General features: G+C 30.6%; 1 protein-coding gene and 1 long non-coding RNA gene across 5 annotated transcripts in view; both read right to left on the bottom strand.

Annotated features, from left to right (window-relative positions):
* The window catches only part of LOC147802515 (uncharacterized), a 51,729-nt gene extending 40,114 nt beyond the window's left edge, over positions 1-11,615 (bottom strand). Inside the window, exon 1 of the long non-coding RNA XR_015429892.1 lies at positions 11,484-11,615. This is a non-coding gene — a long non-coding RNA (uncharacterized LOC147802515). The remainder of the gene's footprint in view (positions 1-11,483) is intronic.
* Positions 1-17,259, bottom strand: part of LOC107439046 (homeobox protein extradenticle) — a 320,360-nt gene that overhangs the window by 265,256 nt on the left and 37,845 nt on the right. The window lies entirely within an intron of this gene.

Here is a 17,259-nt window from a genome sequence, read left to right as displayed (position 1 = left end):
AAATAGTCAAGAGATCGTTTTTGGTAAAAACATAACTATTTCTATTTTCAAACAGTGATGTTATCTAGTGGAAATTCCGGATACTTGTTAACTATACTTATAGAGCCGTGGTTACTCAAGGGATACAGCTCTCCTTTTGAGCTGACCCAGGTTCGAGCCCCAGCAGTGGTTGGTTGATACGAATCCTGACAGCAGTGCTGACATAAAATATTAGTAGTAGACGGGTCCTGGGCCAGAATCCCCTTACAGTTGAGCTAACCGTGGAAGGTTTTCCTCTCGATGTAACACAAATGCTGGTGAATTTCCTTAAAAAAATCCTCCACGAAAGCTAGTTTGTCCCATTGCTTGATCCAGGAGATCCCCTGTCTTCTGGATTGATTTCAAAATTACAAGGCTACGGAGTTAAACACTGATAGTCGTAAACTCAGAATCGGATCGGCTGTTGAACGCCGGTTAAAAATTAACTCACTATACTGATACGAAAAAAATGCTGAAGAAATTTGACGTAAAAATGTCTCCTTTGGTGAAGAAGTTTTACGGCATTACACCATGCTCTTACATTAAATTTCACATTAAGAAAAAATATCTATACATTAAATGTCACATTAAGAAAAAATATTTAAATTGCATACCGAATAAAATAAAAAAAATAGAATATCTAATTGAAAATCAAAAATGAACCTTAATGTAACATGAAGAAAACGAAGTACGAGAAAGTTAAAAAATTAAGCTTCAAAGCAATAAATAAAATTAAAATGAAAGAAAAGGAAGAAATAACTTTCACCCCCTCCCCAATTTAAGCAATTTGATAGGGCAAAGTGACATTGACGTTACTCCTAAATCTAAACAACGACCTGTATAAGGACATTTAACCGTGACGTACCATCGAAATGGTCACATTTACATCACTGCCGAGTTTATTGTTATTCAGGAGGATGAGCGGCCATTGATTGAAATAATGGGCCTCACCAAGGAGTGGTCCCCGTAGATAGGAAGACTCGACATCCACACAAGATGGAATCGTGAGTTTCTTTTATCGGTTGGTCGCAGAAGAACCAGTCACCTATCGAAAACGATGTGACACCACAAAATGGGAACTACAGATAAGTGCACGAGCAAACCTGAGTTGCAGTTTATGAGCGAGCGATTTGACACTTTTAGTGCAATTTTCTGATAGGAACACCCATGAAGTTAGCACTTATCGACGGTTCTCGGGTCAATTGAAGGTAAGGACAATAAGAGATATGAATAATAAATGTAGCAGTAATGGTAGATGATGTGAAAGTTACGATTTCGTGCAAGTAGTTTTAATTGGGTATTAAGAAAGGAATGATTTTCCAGACGCGGCTCAATTAGTTTTAAGAAATCTTACCTTAAATGTATTCATTAAATTATTAGATAATTAGTATTTTTTATTATTAGTTAGTTAGTATTAAATTATTATTTTAAAACAACTTATAATATATTATAATTATTTTAAAGCAACTACAGATTATTTATATGGTTCTAAATTAATATTAATTTTAATTAAGTATTTTTAGCACAGATTGAATTATATTTAATTTAATATTAGTTTAAAACGAAGTCAAATATTTTTTTAAAATTTATAACTAAATATGAGTTGCAGTTTTTTGAAGAGGCTGAATAATATTTGTACAATTTTCTGATAGAAACTCCCACGGCATTGGACATACATATAGTCCATTTTCAGGTCGTCAAATAAATATAAGGACATTAAAATATATGAAAAAAAACAAATGTTTTAGTAATGTCAAGTTATGTGAAAGTTACGATTTCGTGCAAGTAATTTTAATTGGATACTAAAAGAAAGATGATTTTCAACGCATGTCTCACTTTTTTTTAAATAAAATGCTAGTTTAAAACAAATTTATAAAAATACATTCATCATTTTGATACTAATTTATAATTTTTGGGTAATATGAATTAACTTCATAAACAACGATTGTATCTCTAAAATGACGGTTTGTGATTAGTTATTTTTATTATGATTTTTTTTTTCTGTGCAAGTATGAAACATAAAAAACTGAATATTTTGATTTAAGTTTAGTAAGTTACTGCTAACTAATTGTAGAATAAAACACAAGAAATCAGCCACTAAGCTCATCTTTTCTGTATTGAGAGAAGAGACTTAAAAAACAAAATTCATATTAAGGTAGGTATATAGCGCATTATGATCCATGTGAAAATCCATAATCCCATAAAATCCATACGAAAATATATACGAAAATCCAAACATTAGAAAAAAGAGTTATTTAATTTTCCTTAAAATGGCAATTTTAACATATAAAAATTAAAAATAAGTTCATCATTAATGTTCACTTTATGGAGAAAAAAAAAGAAATAATTAAGTTAAAAAAATAATAATTTCAAATAATACGAGAATTTTAATTCTGCAATTCAGACAGTTTTATTTTCAGCAACTTAAGTAAAAAAAAATCTCAAGGTTAACAGAAAAGTTTTGAATTGCCTAAGGTGATTGCTAGATTATTTTCCCACAAAAAATGCATAAAATGCCCATTTGTGCAATTCAATATTTATTATAAAAATATTAAAATACCCATTTAGTTTAAAATATTTCAATTTACAATTTAATGTGTTTTAAATGCTAATATTGCTTAATAAAATTATCTACGCACTTAATTGGAATAACAAATTGCGATACTCAATAAATATTGTTATATAACAATGTAATTAGTACTACTTTTCAAAGACAATAAAGAAAAAAGAAGAAAAAAAAATCACAATTTCAATTACTTGTCAATAGATGGCGCTAGATTAAAAACGATGCCCGCTAAACTTAACATCGAATTCAAATCCACAGCAGACGAGTTTTGAGGAGGGGAGGGGAGAAAAGGCAGGGGTTGAGCAAGAAAAGAGATTTTTAGATGGATAGCTGACAAGAAAGAGACGGACGGACAAGAATAAACCGGGCTCTGAACAATTCCGGCTTCGTTCACGACGCAAGAGAAAAAGGCACAGAGGGGTACATTGATAGGGAAGAAGATAGAACGATAGAAAAAAAAAAGGAGAGAAGGGGAAAAAAGTGACATTGGCCACATGTCAAGATACCTTACTTGATGCAGTCATCTGCCCCCCTTTTTAAAATGTGATACTCCAGGGCATGGATCCAGGTCTCGCAAGGTATGAGAAAAGGGGCTTTGCTATGGAAAAGAAAAAAAATAAAGAACAAAAAATATACGGGGAGGTGAGGGGCAGAGGTGTAAATGTCGAAAAAAGATGGACTACAGCTTCTGCTTTGTGACGATTTTTTTCTCCCAACTTTATTGCTTACTCTCAAAAAAAAATTACGGAGAGAGGGGCTGTTGTGTATGTTACCGTTTTATTCCACAGATTATCAAAATAATGTGCAGATTTACTAGGATGATCGACTAAAGTGCCAAAATTGTGCCATTTCTCAAAGCTGAAAATACTTTGTCTGTACTAGGGTACTAGTTAAAATGATAAGATCTTTGCTGGGAAAACAGCTAAGTTTCAACAAGCTTAAACTAACATGTTATTTTTTATTTATTATTATTATTGATATTTAAAGAACTAAGTTAATTCCATCAAAAAATTAGTTGATAAAATTGATTGATTTTCAGGCATTAAAAAATTTAATATACAAGAATTAATATTTTTTTCGGAAAAAAATTTTTCTTTTATAAAATTTTAAAAAAAAATACATTTAAATTTGATGAATTGAAAACATTTTATATAAATATATAAAAAAAAGAAACACTCTGTATTACTAAAAAAAACGATCAGAATATTGTGATTACGATGAATTAAAAAAAAGGGAGAAAAAACAAGAATTTCATAAAATTTATAAATTCCGCATAGTCTTAAATGTTTAAATTACAAAATTTCGTATAAATGAATAAATAATATTTTAGAAACCTAAATAATTTCAAATCTCACTTTTAAACTACAATGAGGAAATTATTAATTTTATGCCAATTAAGAGATTTCGATTCATTCTTTATAACTAATAAAGTCTCACAATTTATTATTGTATTTCTTCATTATTTCATCTTATTTTGTCTATGTTTAAAAAAAGTTCTAAACACACGACGTTTCAAATTATTGGTTAACTACTTCTGTTAACACACACACAGTGTAAGTTAAATATTTTAAATACACGATAGTCTAAAATTGTGATACTCAGCCTTCTCAAACCACTAGATACCATATCAAATTGATGGCGAACACTAAAATGTATCAACAACTGTATGAGAATAGATGTATTGAATAATAATATTTTGCACTTCCACGTAGCATCCCACACGTTAACATACCTAAGTTTGAGCCGTGATGACTCAGTGGATAGAATGTTCGCCTTCCAATGAGGATACCCGGGTTCGAATCCCAGCGATGGCTCTCCGATACGAATTCCGCATCCGGCTTGCACCGACCAGGTGCTGACGTAAAATGTCCTCAGGGGTAGACGGGTCATGGGCTAGAGCCCCTCTGTCGTAAGGCTTTTCGTGGTTTTCCACGCAAATGCAAGTTAGTTCCATTAAAAAGCCCTCCACGAAGGCAAATTTCTCCCACTACTTGATGCAGGAGTTTTCTTGTCTTCTGGATTGGCTTCAAAATTACAAGGCTATGGAGTTAAACACATTTTAAAAGACATCTTTTTCATTATTCGTTGTAAAGATAATTAATGTAGACAAAATACGTTTGTAAACAACGGATATTAAAAGAGCCAAAGGCACATAAGAATGTTTTATTATTATCGTCATCACTTAGCCAAAAAGCCAATATTTCGTAAACCACATAAAAACGTCCTACAAACCGTCTCTGACTGAGATTTTTTAAATAATAATTAGTGATTTAAAACAGTAAAATTACTGGTTAATTTAGTTAAAATTAAATTTACAGTAAAAATAAAAAAAATGTTAGACATGAAATAATCAAAATATGTAAAGCAGTATCAACACGAATTCTTTCTAATGTACGTAAAAACAAAATTCGATATGAGAAAAACAAATTATTCATAAAAATATATTTCTCGAAAGAAAAAAAATCAACAATGAAGCTAAAAAAAGTTGAAATAATTGAATGTTTTATTAAATCAAATAACAATAATAATAAAAAAAACAGCAGACTGCGTAATTAAGTGCGAGAATAAAATAAATTCAACTATTCATAATCCCATCAATTACATAGACGACATCAAGCGGTATTGTCTAAACAGCACACTACATTTAGCTTCACGAATTTCATAAATTACTAATAAAATAAAGAAAGTATTAATGGGATGAAACAAAAGAAAGAGAAACAATGAAACGGTAGCCGCTTAAGCATTAAGTTAGTAAGCTGTCCCGCTTTTCAAGTAAGCCGCTATTAACCCTTCAGTTAAAGAAACAATTACCGCTGCCAAAGATCCGATCCCATCCATTTTTCAATCAAGCTTTTAACAACACCGCCACCATTTTTAACCCACCCCAACCACTTGAAGTCGCCCTTAATAAATGCCCACATCACTCTGTCTGCTATAAATTTTAATCTCTCCGCAAAGCACGCGCAGAAACTGTTTATACCTTCTAACTAAACATTAAGGCCATAAAAACGAGCTGAAGTTATAAAAACATACAAATTAATAGCAGCAATGAACTGAATAACCCCCGCTTTGTTTGGAAATTTAGTTGTGCGGGTGTTCTCATCGCGTCCTGCGGGGCCCCTCTTGCTGTTTTTTCTCACCGGGGGCCCCTCTTTCATTACTGGAAGTAACTGGCTTGTGTAAACCGTTATCTTTCTTAAAATAAGTTATTAGGCTACATTGGTTTTTTGCAAGAAAAAATACCGTTTTTAAATACAGTTTAGCTCATGTCTTTTATTTAGCATTTTATTATGGGGTGTGTTTACTGGTTAAAAATTATTTTTTTAAAAAGAAACTTAATTAGACTAAAGTCGAAAGATGGGTTTTACTGAGGCACAATTTTTAGAAATTACTTACAATTTCAATAGATTAAAATTCCACCGGTAAAGTTAAAAAAGAATAAATAAATAATAAAAAAAGGTAATGAAATTTTACAAAAAAATTAGCAGAAAACCTTTGCGTTGATAAATGTAATACGTGGAAATTAAATTCAAATGGGAAGAATTTGCAAACAGTGGAAAAAATTATGAAGTCCAAACAAAAACGTTTAAAGATGTAATAAAATTAAATTATAAAGTAATTGGTTCCCGTTTATTCATTTAAATGAAATAAATTCAAATTTTGGAAAGCTATAATTTTTAAAATATCTTCTCTCCCATATTGAAAATGAAGGTCTTCTAAAAATGTGGGACAGCTAGATTCATAATGAAAAAAAAAGCAAGGGGAGGGAAGTTAAATTAGTATACTTTTGAAAGAATAAAGCAATTTAAGCTTACAATTTAGGCAAAAAAAATCTTTTCAATATATATATTTTTTTCTCAATTATTCATACCTTTTGCTCCATTTTCGCTCTACCTACTACATGAAGAAAAAAAAAATTTAAAAAGTTGCAAATTTTTTTTGAAAAATATTCTACGGGTCAACGGATACGTTAATGATATTTTACTGATATGCTTCCAGAAAGTTTACCAATCTCACATACATAAATACATTAACCTAAAAATCCTCCCAATGTTACCAAAACAGTGAGCCGCGCTGGCTCTGGGGATAAAACGTTAGCCTTCAAATGAGATGATCCAGGTTCAAATCCCAGCGATGACTGGTAGATACGACTTCCGCTTGCGGCTCGCACCAACCACAGTGCTGGCGTAAAATATCCTCTGTGATAGACGGATCATGGGTTAGAATCCCATCAACGTCTGGCTAAACACGGAATATTTTCATGATTTTTCTAACCAAATAACGCAAATGTTTAATTTGTCCCAATGCTTGATCTAGGTGTTTCTGAATTGGGTTCAAAATTACACGGCTACAGAGATGAACATTGATAGTTGTAAACTGAGAATTGGGTCGGTTGTTCATTGCTGGTTATAGTACAACATGCTACCTACATCAGCAGTAAAAGGCGTTATTCAAGATTAAACATTTAAAAACAAATAATTTAACCATCTCAATTATTAAACATTATAATACCACAGCCAGTTTGAGTAAGGAACATGCAATATTTAAAAAAAGTTCTTTTAAATGTATGCAAACAAAAAATTGCTAATTGTTTTATGTTGAACAATACTTCTTAAGTAAAAAAAAAAAAAAAAAATACCTCAAGTCTTAGAACCGAAACTTAACAATTGTTCCCCAAACCCCAAAAACACACATTCATTCTCCTGTCACGATCTTTTCTTTCAAGGTAAGCTCGTCTCTAGCAGTCCATTCCGCATTTTATCATTTACGCACTGGAAAGGATAGGATGCAAGAAGCCGACCATGTCAAGAAAAACAGACCCTTCGCGCTTTCTCACCAGTTGTTTTCGCACCGGAAACAAGAAAAAGAACGCTTTCTTTCTTCATTCTTGGTGGGACATTTCATCAATCAGATTCCTTGGCTCGCCGTGAAAGCCCGCTACCAAATGCACTAATCATGATAAAAATCACCTATCAAGCTTCCGTAAAACTCATCAAAGAAGAACTAAACCAAAAACAAACAAGTCCTTTTTAATTCTTTTTTTTTCTTCTTCTCCTTCCATAACGAAAGCTTCTAATATAGCGTAATTAAGCGGCATCGGACGATCCCACCTTTTTGGCGCCTACAGGCCTTCTAGGCGGCCTACCGCATTTACATCAGTTTGGAATCGTGTAATGGCTTTTGCAGAAACGAAAGACCCATTAAAAGCAGAATTCGAAGCTAAAAATTATTCGATGGAAGAATGAAACCTTAAGCTGTCAATCAAGTTTTTCCACCTGCGAAGAAGAAGGAAAATGGCGAAAGTCACCTTTTTTTGTGTTGCTTTTCTTACCTTCATTTTTGTGGGGGAGAGAGAAAGATACTTTTATGCTGCCCTCCTTGGGTTTGACTACCATTATGTGCAGGTCAATTTATGCTATAGATTTTTTTTAACAGCTTGAGTGTTTGTGTTGAAGCAATTGCCCCAACTGTAGCCTCCATAAAATCGGGGATAGAAAACCTAATTAGATGCTCAAAACACGAATTTATTTTTGTGTTAAAATCAAAACTTGACTAAGATAAGTTTTAATTACTTAGCTAGATAGATAGTCTCAATGTAAAAATAACACATTTGATATTAAACTAAAAAAAATATGGGGAGAAAAAGCAGTTAAATCTTTGATTGAATTCGTCTAGATATCTTTACGAAATTCAGCTTTAGAAGGCCAAGCTGTTTAATTTAAAACCATGAATGAAAAACTGAGAATCCATTTTCAAAAAATTACTAGATAGCTCAGAGTAATTCAAAACATAATAATTCTATTTTAAAATTTTAAATATTTATTCCCTCATTAAAAGCCAAAAAAAATGTAAACATTTCTTTTATAATTCCCTCATCTTCGTATAACATGGAGAAGAAAAAAAAGTATATTCGTTATAAAAGTTACTTCACATTATAGTCCATTTCTTTTTTAACTATCATTTTTACCAAAAAAATAATGAATATTAAATTTGGTTAATGTAAGAAATCATTTGGAAGTATTATAAAATTTATTATTAATTTTATATTCCTAAAATAAACAAAAACCGAAAAAATATACCGAAAAAAAAATTTTTAATTGATTTTTATGAATAAGAGAATTTTTCTTATTTGATAATAGAGAATCAGTAAAACAATTTATAAAAATTTTACTTATTTGAAAAAATTATACGTACATCAATTCATACAAATATTAAAAGAAACGATTTACGAAACGCCAAAGAAACGAGAAACGAAAAGTCAAATAAATATTAAAATCTTGTATTAAAAATCAGAAAAGTATTACAATAATCTATGGTCTATAAAAACAAATCCTCTTCATAACATAAAAATAAAAAAGTTTAAAATTCAAAAGAATTTTTAAAAATAAATTTAAAATTCTCCAATACATTATTAATAATTGTTTTTCTACTATTTAGAAGCAATTTTTCACCATTAAGGGATATTATTTTCCAAAGTAAAATTTGAAACGAAATAAAAAAAAATAAAAAAAAATATTAATATTCTGTGTCTCAAACTTTTTTGTAATCAGTATATTGATTTTATTAAAATTAACATTTTAGCTTAGAAAAATTTTCAATATTTGATTTCTTTTCAAATTGCATAAGAATTATTAGGGAAAAAAAAGTCTATACGATGAAAATATAATTAACAGAAAATAACACTAACATGATAAATACTAATAAACGCAAGTATTATTAATAAAAATTAAATAGAAAACAAGAAAAATAAAAAATTGAAATTCATACAGTTTTTAAAAAGCTTTTAATAACTAAGTAATTCGAAACAAAACCAAAATTATAAAAAAAAATCCACAGTACCCGGTATCGCTAAACAGAAAATCACTCATTTACACTGGTTACAAAACTTAAAAACAGTTACAAAAAATAAAATTAATTTTATTGTTGCAGATCCTAAAAATAATTGTAACAAAATTCGAAATATAATAAAAGAATACATAATTTAATATCCAAAAAACAGAATTAAGAAGAAAGAAGAAGAAAAGAAAAAATCTGAAACAATTCCTGAAAACATTAGGGAAAAATGTTCTTTGAATAACTCTAGCCATTGTTGAAAACGTCGTGAAAAGCGCGCTTTCCAAACCGACATTACGAACGGTTTGATCTCATCACGTTCAAAGAAATTGTCAACTATAATTTTAAAACAGTTTTTAAAAAAATAAAAGTAATTTTATAGTTGCAGATCCTAGAAATAATTGTAACAAAATTCGAAATGTAATAAAAGAATAATTTAATATCCAAAAAAACGGAATTAAGAAAAAAGGAAAAAAAATCTGAAATTTCAAAAGTTACAAAAAATGATAGTAATTTTACTGTTGCAGATCCTAGAAATAATTGTAACAAAATTCGAAATGTAATAAAAGAATAATTTAATATCCAAAAAACGGAATTAAGAAAAAATCCGAAAAAATCCGAAAATTTAAAACAGTTACAAAAAATGAAATTAATTTTATTATTGCAGATCCTGGAAATAATTGTAACAAAATACGAAATATAATAAAAGAATAATTTAATATCCAAAAAACGGAATTAAGAAGAAAGAAGAAGAAAAAAAATCTGAAACAATTCCTGAAAACATTAGGGAAAAACGTTCTATGAATAACTCTAGCCATTGTTGAAAACGTCGTGAAAAGCGCGCTTTCCAAACCGACATTACGAACGGTTTGATCTCATCACGTTCAAAGAAATTGGATTTTGAATGATGATAATGACCACCCGATCTTTCAATCGCACTCTATGTTAAAATAGGGATAATGACTGCAAGAATCGAATTTTGGAAATTCGCTCACGTTTCTCTAGGATAATCCCCCATTTTCCCCAAAGGCAATTAGAAACTGTTTTCTGTTCTCTCTCAATTTCGTTTCCAACACTCATTTTAACCTAAGAGGTTTCAGATTTTGCTAGTTCTTTTTCTTCATCGTTGGAGTGGGCAGGTTTGGTAGATTGGCGACGAAAAGCAATGAGCGGGAGAGAAAGAGGAAAGAAAAAAAAAAATGGTGGCCATTATGTTTGATGTAATAATACATTCGTGCTAAGCACTAACAAATTGCGGAAGCTGAATATAGAAAAAAAGGAACCTAAATGTCAAGATAAAATGAATAGTTTTGATTGCGTACATGATCATCATTTATGTTTAACAACAAACAATATGTCCCCAAACACAAAATATAAGCAGCAGTAAATTACTATTTTTTTTAAACTAACTTCACTTAAAATCTACTATTTTTTAATTGAATCAGTTAGAGGAAAATAGTATATGTTACAGTATTAAAATTCACAGAAATAAGAAGAAAAAAACTGAGCGATATTATCATTATCGATTAGCGGCGCCGATTAAATCAACAATAAAAATTAGCAAGGATAAGAATTAACCTAAATAAAATTTAAAATATTTATATTTTAATATTCGTGCTCTTACTTTTGAGGCAGAATTTTTATTAAACGTATTTCAATCTTTTTTTCATCACTTTGTATTAATTTTGATCAAAATAAATGTAAAATATTAAACAACTTATGGTTATGAAACATGGCATGACACACCAGTGACCTTTTCTGTGTTTAAGGTAAAATCTTCCAAGCAATAATTTTTAATCTTCGCACTTATTTGCAGTTGCAAGCAGAAAGGATCAAAAAATTAAATTAATAGACAATACTGTATTGTATTGAAACAAATAAATATAATTAAAAATAGTAGGAAAAAAGGCTAATACAGATAAAATATCAATAACAAGCAAATGAAAGATAGCATTCATACGTACTATGGTAATATACAGGTTTTATGTGATATAGAAAAAAATATAGGCTAAGTGATAAAAATAACAGTAGATAATATTAAAAAATAAATAAAACACGTATTTACCTTTCAAATGAATATCTTATCCATAAGTATTAAAAATATAAAAGAATCCAAACGTAAACTCACCTAAAAAAGAGAAAAACATAATAAGAAAAAATATATAAAATTATAAGTATTATATAAAAAAAATTTCATAAAAACATTAAAAAACAAGATTTGGTAACTTATTTAGGTTATAATCGTATAAAAATTTCGATTTACATTTTTAAAAGTAATTTAGCAAAAAGTAATATTCGGAAAGTAAAAGTATTTTCCATCATGGTTGGCATGGTTTAAACCAATTAGTTTAAACTGTGGTTTAAACCATGGTTTTTTCCCAAAAAAACTGGTTTTTTGCCAACCCTGTATTTCTATAAAAAAATAGTTAAATAGAATTCATTAATAAAATTCCACAAGAGGAAATATTTAAAATTTCATTTCTAATTTTCATGACGTATTTAAGAGACCACATTCACTGAATCTCTTTGCTTTAATCATTAGTTACAATTGTAACAATCAAACAAGCTAACCAAATTTTAGATATAAGAAGGCAAAAACTCGTTAATCAGATTAAATTACTCAGATTACGATAATCATCATTAAACGCTCAATTAAGGATTTTTTTTATCGAGTATTTACACACATTTTTCCTACAATATACCTGACCAGAAAAATTGAATATTTCCAACTTAAATATTGCACGAACAATTTAGAACTAACATAGTCATTTTTATCGAAATCACAATATTGGCAGCACAGGTCGATGCTGCAATACCAAGAAATGAACCATGACTTTAATATCTAGTGCAATCTTGAATATAGCGTTACTATTGTAAAGGAGAAAAAAATATTTCCTCGCAACTTCACTTTGCTTAATTCAAAATTTTGCATGTCAAGGTTCATTTAACTACAGAGAGCATGCGCTACGTATGCAAAGAAATGCATCCAAATCTAACTAACTTAAAGGAACTCCCGAATTGCATTATTTACCTTTTGAAAATCAAGGAGAGCGTGCATTTAGACATTCCCTCAAAAAGAAAGCTTTTTTTTTCCTGTAATTCTTTTTTCTCATCTCCTTTTCATCTGTAACTTTTTGTATAATTTTTTCCACTTCCTCAGACGAAGTTTTTTTTATTTTTTTGTGGCCAGCCGGTAACACAACAGGCCTAGGCATGCCGAAACGTTTGCTGGCAAGGAAAACTTCGGACGAAAGAGAGAAGATTTAATCCGAAATTTCGCTTTAGACGAAAAGTGCCGAAGCGTGTGTGCATCTAGTTTCTTCTACATCCCACCACACCTCCCGTACACACCAGACTTGGAACAGAATGCGATTAGGAGGGAAAAACCTCGCTGATGAATCCCAGATGAAAAAGGAGAAGGAAAAGGAAAAATGAAGAGGATGGGGAAGAAAAAGGGAAAAATAATAAAAAAAAATCCAGGATGGAAAATAGCAATGGATTGTTAGAAGAAGAAAGGAGAGAAGATATAAGTTTTTGCCGGTTGCCCCCTCTTTTTTTCCTGTTTTTAAAGTAGGTAGTCGGCATGAGGGGTATTTTTGAAGGGAAGAGGTGGGGCTTGGTTACTCTAGATCACGTGACTGCTGTTATTAAATTACTGACGTTCAACTGGGAAAAATAAAGGGAAGTTGCGGAACAAAACAAACTAAGAAAACGGAAGAAAACAAAAGTAAAGGATAAATAAAGAGTGAAAAGAATATAACGAATAGAATCGGAAATGTTTCCGCATGCCGTTATTTTTACGTACGGGAAGAAAAAATAAAAAACTTTTTAAACGGGCATGGGGTTGGAATTACAGAAAACATTTTCGGCTGCCTAAAATGAATTATAAGGGCATTTATTTATTATGCCTCTTTTTCCCCTTCAAATTCCTTTTGATTCGCCTTTAATATATAATTTCGGATATGCGAATCAAAACTGACGGGAAATAATATGATTCAGTTTGGCTGTATACTCCGAATGTATTAAAAGATGGAGGGGAAAAAGATCAGAATTATTTCTCGCAGCTATAGATGAAATAGAAAAGCATTCCCGGAAAAGGGAAAAAGTAATTTGTTCTTCATTTCGTTCGCAAAATCTCGGATTTATAAAAAAAAAAAAAAAAAATGAATATTTTCTTTTCTTTTTTTTTTTCTCTTTTAATAGAGGGGCGAATTGACTGAAACAATACGTAACAAGGTTAAACGCCAGTCAAATATTTTTCTCATCAATTTTCGATTATTCTATAACTTTGCAATTACTTTTTTTATAAATTTAGAAAAAAATTAGTCTTAAATAAAGGTATTAAATAACTAGAAAACGGAGGGAAATAAAATTTCGGAGAGAAATTATCTCGCCTCATCGTTTAAAAATCTTATTTAAACAAAACATACTTATGAAACAAATTATTCACGAGAAAGCAATTTATAAGCGTTCGTTAAAACTTGAATACATTATTTCGCGCCAAGAAATGAAAAATTTGTTTTAACACAATAATAAAATACTCCAGCTTGTGAGGATTTAAAGACAAATGAAAATTAAACGAACTTTTTTAAATCGTGCAATCACGGAATTTTTTTCCTTCATCGTAAGATTAATAAAACGTTAAATTCTTCAAAAAATTTATATTTTGTGACTAACTTTGACCTAAATGCAAAAATTATAATTTAAAAGTAAGCTTGTGTGGAAAGACTTGTGTGGTAATATTCAAGTTTTAAATATCAATTTAGCTCCGATTTTGTTTAGTTAGAGCTTCCTAAGCGCGGTTCCACGTGTTGAATAATTTGCACAAAATTCTGAATTATTAAAAATAATTTCAATTCGCCGATTATTAAATTTTAAAACCTCAAGTAGATAAAACACAGATTACCGATATAAAAACCTCAATAAATTTAAATTTTTTTTTAAAAAATAAATAAAAATAGCACTGAAATAAAAAACGAAATAAAGAAGTTAATGATTAACTTTAATAGGTTCGTAAAAAAAAATTTTTTTACATATAAAAATAAATAAAATAAAATTTAGCATTGATACGCGATTATTTGGAACCTCTATTAAAATAATCCTTATATTTTGTATAATTTGAAGTAAATTTCAATATAATATACTAATAAATTATATATTATTAATAGTAAATTAGAATAAACGTATATTTACATATTTACGCTTAAGCGTTTCTTAAGAAAAAAAAATAATTAATTTAACGAATTTTTTTTTCCTTTTTTTTAAATTTTTTTTTTATTCATAAATTTAAGAACACAGCCTGAGTATTCGAGTTACTTCATTATGCACTTTTTTTTTAAAATAATAAACAGATCAATTAATAAAATTAGTTAGGAACTGAACTTAACTTATAACGGTACGAATATTTTGTTACTCATCTTTGAAAGCGATGGTTAATGCATTATAACTATAACCGATTCCCATAAAGATAAATATTCAATACAAAACGGAAACTATAAAATAGTCATAATTGATTAGAAGATAAATATGGAGGCTAGGAAAAATAAAGCCAAATAACATCTCGGGCACATTCATGTACTAGATAAAAACACATAATAAACATTTATTTGCATGTGTCTAGTAGTTTGTGATGCTTCCAAAGTTTATTTTAGACACAATATCTAATTGGGAGCCGTGGTGGCTCAGAGGATAGAGCGTTCACCTTCCAATAAGGTGGACCAGGTTAGAGTCCCAGTAAAGCCAGGTTGATACGAATTCCGCATCGGGCTGGCCTCGACCACAGTGCTGACATCAATATCCTCAGTGGTAGACAGATTATGGGTTAGAGTATCCTTGCCGTCAGGAAAATGGAGGATGTTTTCGCGATTTTCTCCTCCAAGTAACGCAAATGTTGTTTAGTTCCATAAAAGAAAGTCCTCCAAGAAGAAAAATTTCTCCCAATACTTCATCCAGGAGCTCCCTTGTATCCAGGATTTGATTCAAAATTACAAGGCTACGGAGCTGAACATTAGTAGTTTTAAAATAACGACGGTTATAAAATATCTAATTGGACAAATTAAGGAGACTATTGGCAAAGATTATGCAATACAATAACATTAAAAAATGTTTTGTGACACTGCATCAGAGGACAGCGCTAAAAAGGTAATTGTCACGTTTGTTTAAATTACTTTTCCAAGAATACTTTATAATTTATTAGGCATCAATATACATTTCATAGGCAAAGACAAGAAGAAAAAAAGCCAGTGTGATTCGAATTAATTTTAACTAATACTGTACAAAACTTTTTTCACCAACACATTAAGATTCTTTTATTCACCATTCATTCAGAACTTGTCAAATGAAATTTTTACATCAGACTTTGACAGTTGCATCCGTTTCTTTTATAACAAAAGAATTAAACGGGAGCAAAAAAATCTTTGGAAACTTGTAATGAAAGTTTAACTTTTCTCTTAATAGAGATAAAAAAAATTTTTTTTCTTTAAAAAAAAAAGCATAAACGGATTCAAGTTCATTTAATAGAACAATCACTGTTAACAGAAAACAAAAACAAATCGAGCACCAGTCTTTTTCATTTAAAACAAGAACCGATTTCTACACTCTAATTCATTAAAGTAAAAAAACCACGTTTTCGAATACTTTAATAAAAACGAATCTAAAACTGCGCCCACTCCTATCTTCGTCCCCTTCTCGAGCCCCTAGAACAGAAAGCAAAACGCAAACATTACCGAATACGACCCAAACTACCAGTGCGGAAGAAGTATAAATACATTCAGTGTTAGCGTTCCTTAACCCTCAAAACCCCTCTTTTGTTTTTCCGCACTAAGAAACAAAGACCCCTTTCCAAAAAGACGATTTTCATACACTGCTCATGAAATAAAAAAAAAAGAAGCGCAAGAGCAAGTTTAAGAATCGCGAGGCCTCATAAGCGTCCGTTCACATTACCCATCCCATAGAGCAAGGGGGGGGGTCGTCTTCATCTTCTTTCTCAACCCCCTTTTTATATCATTGAGAATATTTTTTTCTTTTTCTGCCTTCGTCGGTCGGTTGCTGTTTTGCATGTTCGCCGTTGCGAGAAATTGCGCCTCATCTATGACGAAAGAGAATCTTCGGGATGCGGAAGATCGAAAAGAAAGGATGCTGAGGAGCAAAAGGAGATGCTTGGGAGCAAAAGGGGATATGGAGAGAGCCGTGGGTGGCAACGGAGCGTGGCCTATACCGTGAAATTCAGTCGCATGATCGGCTCGCATGGGGATCGGTATTCGTCATGTATATGTTTTTTATTTTTACCCCTTTTTTTCCTGTGACGACCTCGATATCGGGGAAATACCCCAGAGATTTTAGGTTATTTTTTAACATTAGTACATATTTATTATTCCTGTATGTCATAGCCTAAGAACTGCTTTTGCATGATTCGCTCAGCCAAACCGTTTGACCGGGAACTGGCCCCTTTTTTTACTCCATACCAATCCATTCCCTTAATCTGTTCGCGAAACACAAACAATGCATCAAATTCTCGAGTAATGATCGAGGGTAGTCTAGGGCATATTTAAATATAGATATTCAAATGCAGACATAGCTGTGCAACGTCATATGCCTTGTGCAGTAGACAGCGAATATAAAGCAGTTCAAGCTCGGCATATATCAATCATGCTAAATGTTGAAAGCTTTGGTATCAAATGGAGTAAACGACAAAGATATGGTTTCTACAAAATAATGCAGTGTATAGATTCTTCTGTGAAGAAGCATTGAACATGTACTGAATTTAAAAATAAAATAAAACTGCATTTGAATTCAAATAATGAAACCACTACCAATAATGCTCAATGTAAATGATTATTACA

Source organism: Parasteatoda tepidariorum, chromosome 10 (genome assembly GCF_982258835.1).
Source record: "Parasteatoda tepidariorum strain Cologne lab strain chromosome 10, Ptep-v5.0, whole genome shotgun sequence".
Taxonomy (NCBI): Eukaryota; Metazoa; Arthropoda; class Arachnida; order Araneae; family Theridiidae; genus Parasteatoda; species Parasteatoda tepidariorum.
This window is presented reverse-complemented; position numbering and strand designations above follow the sequence as displayed.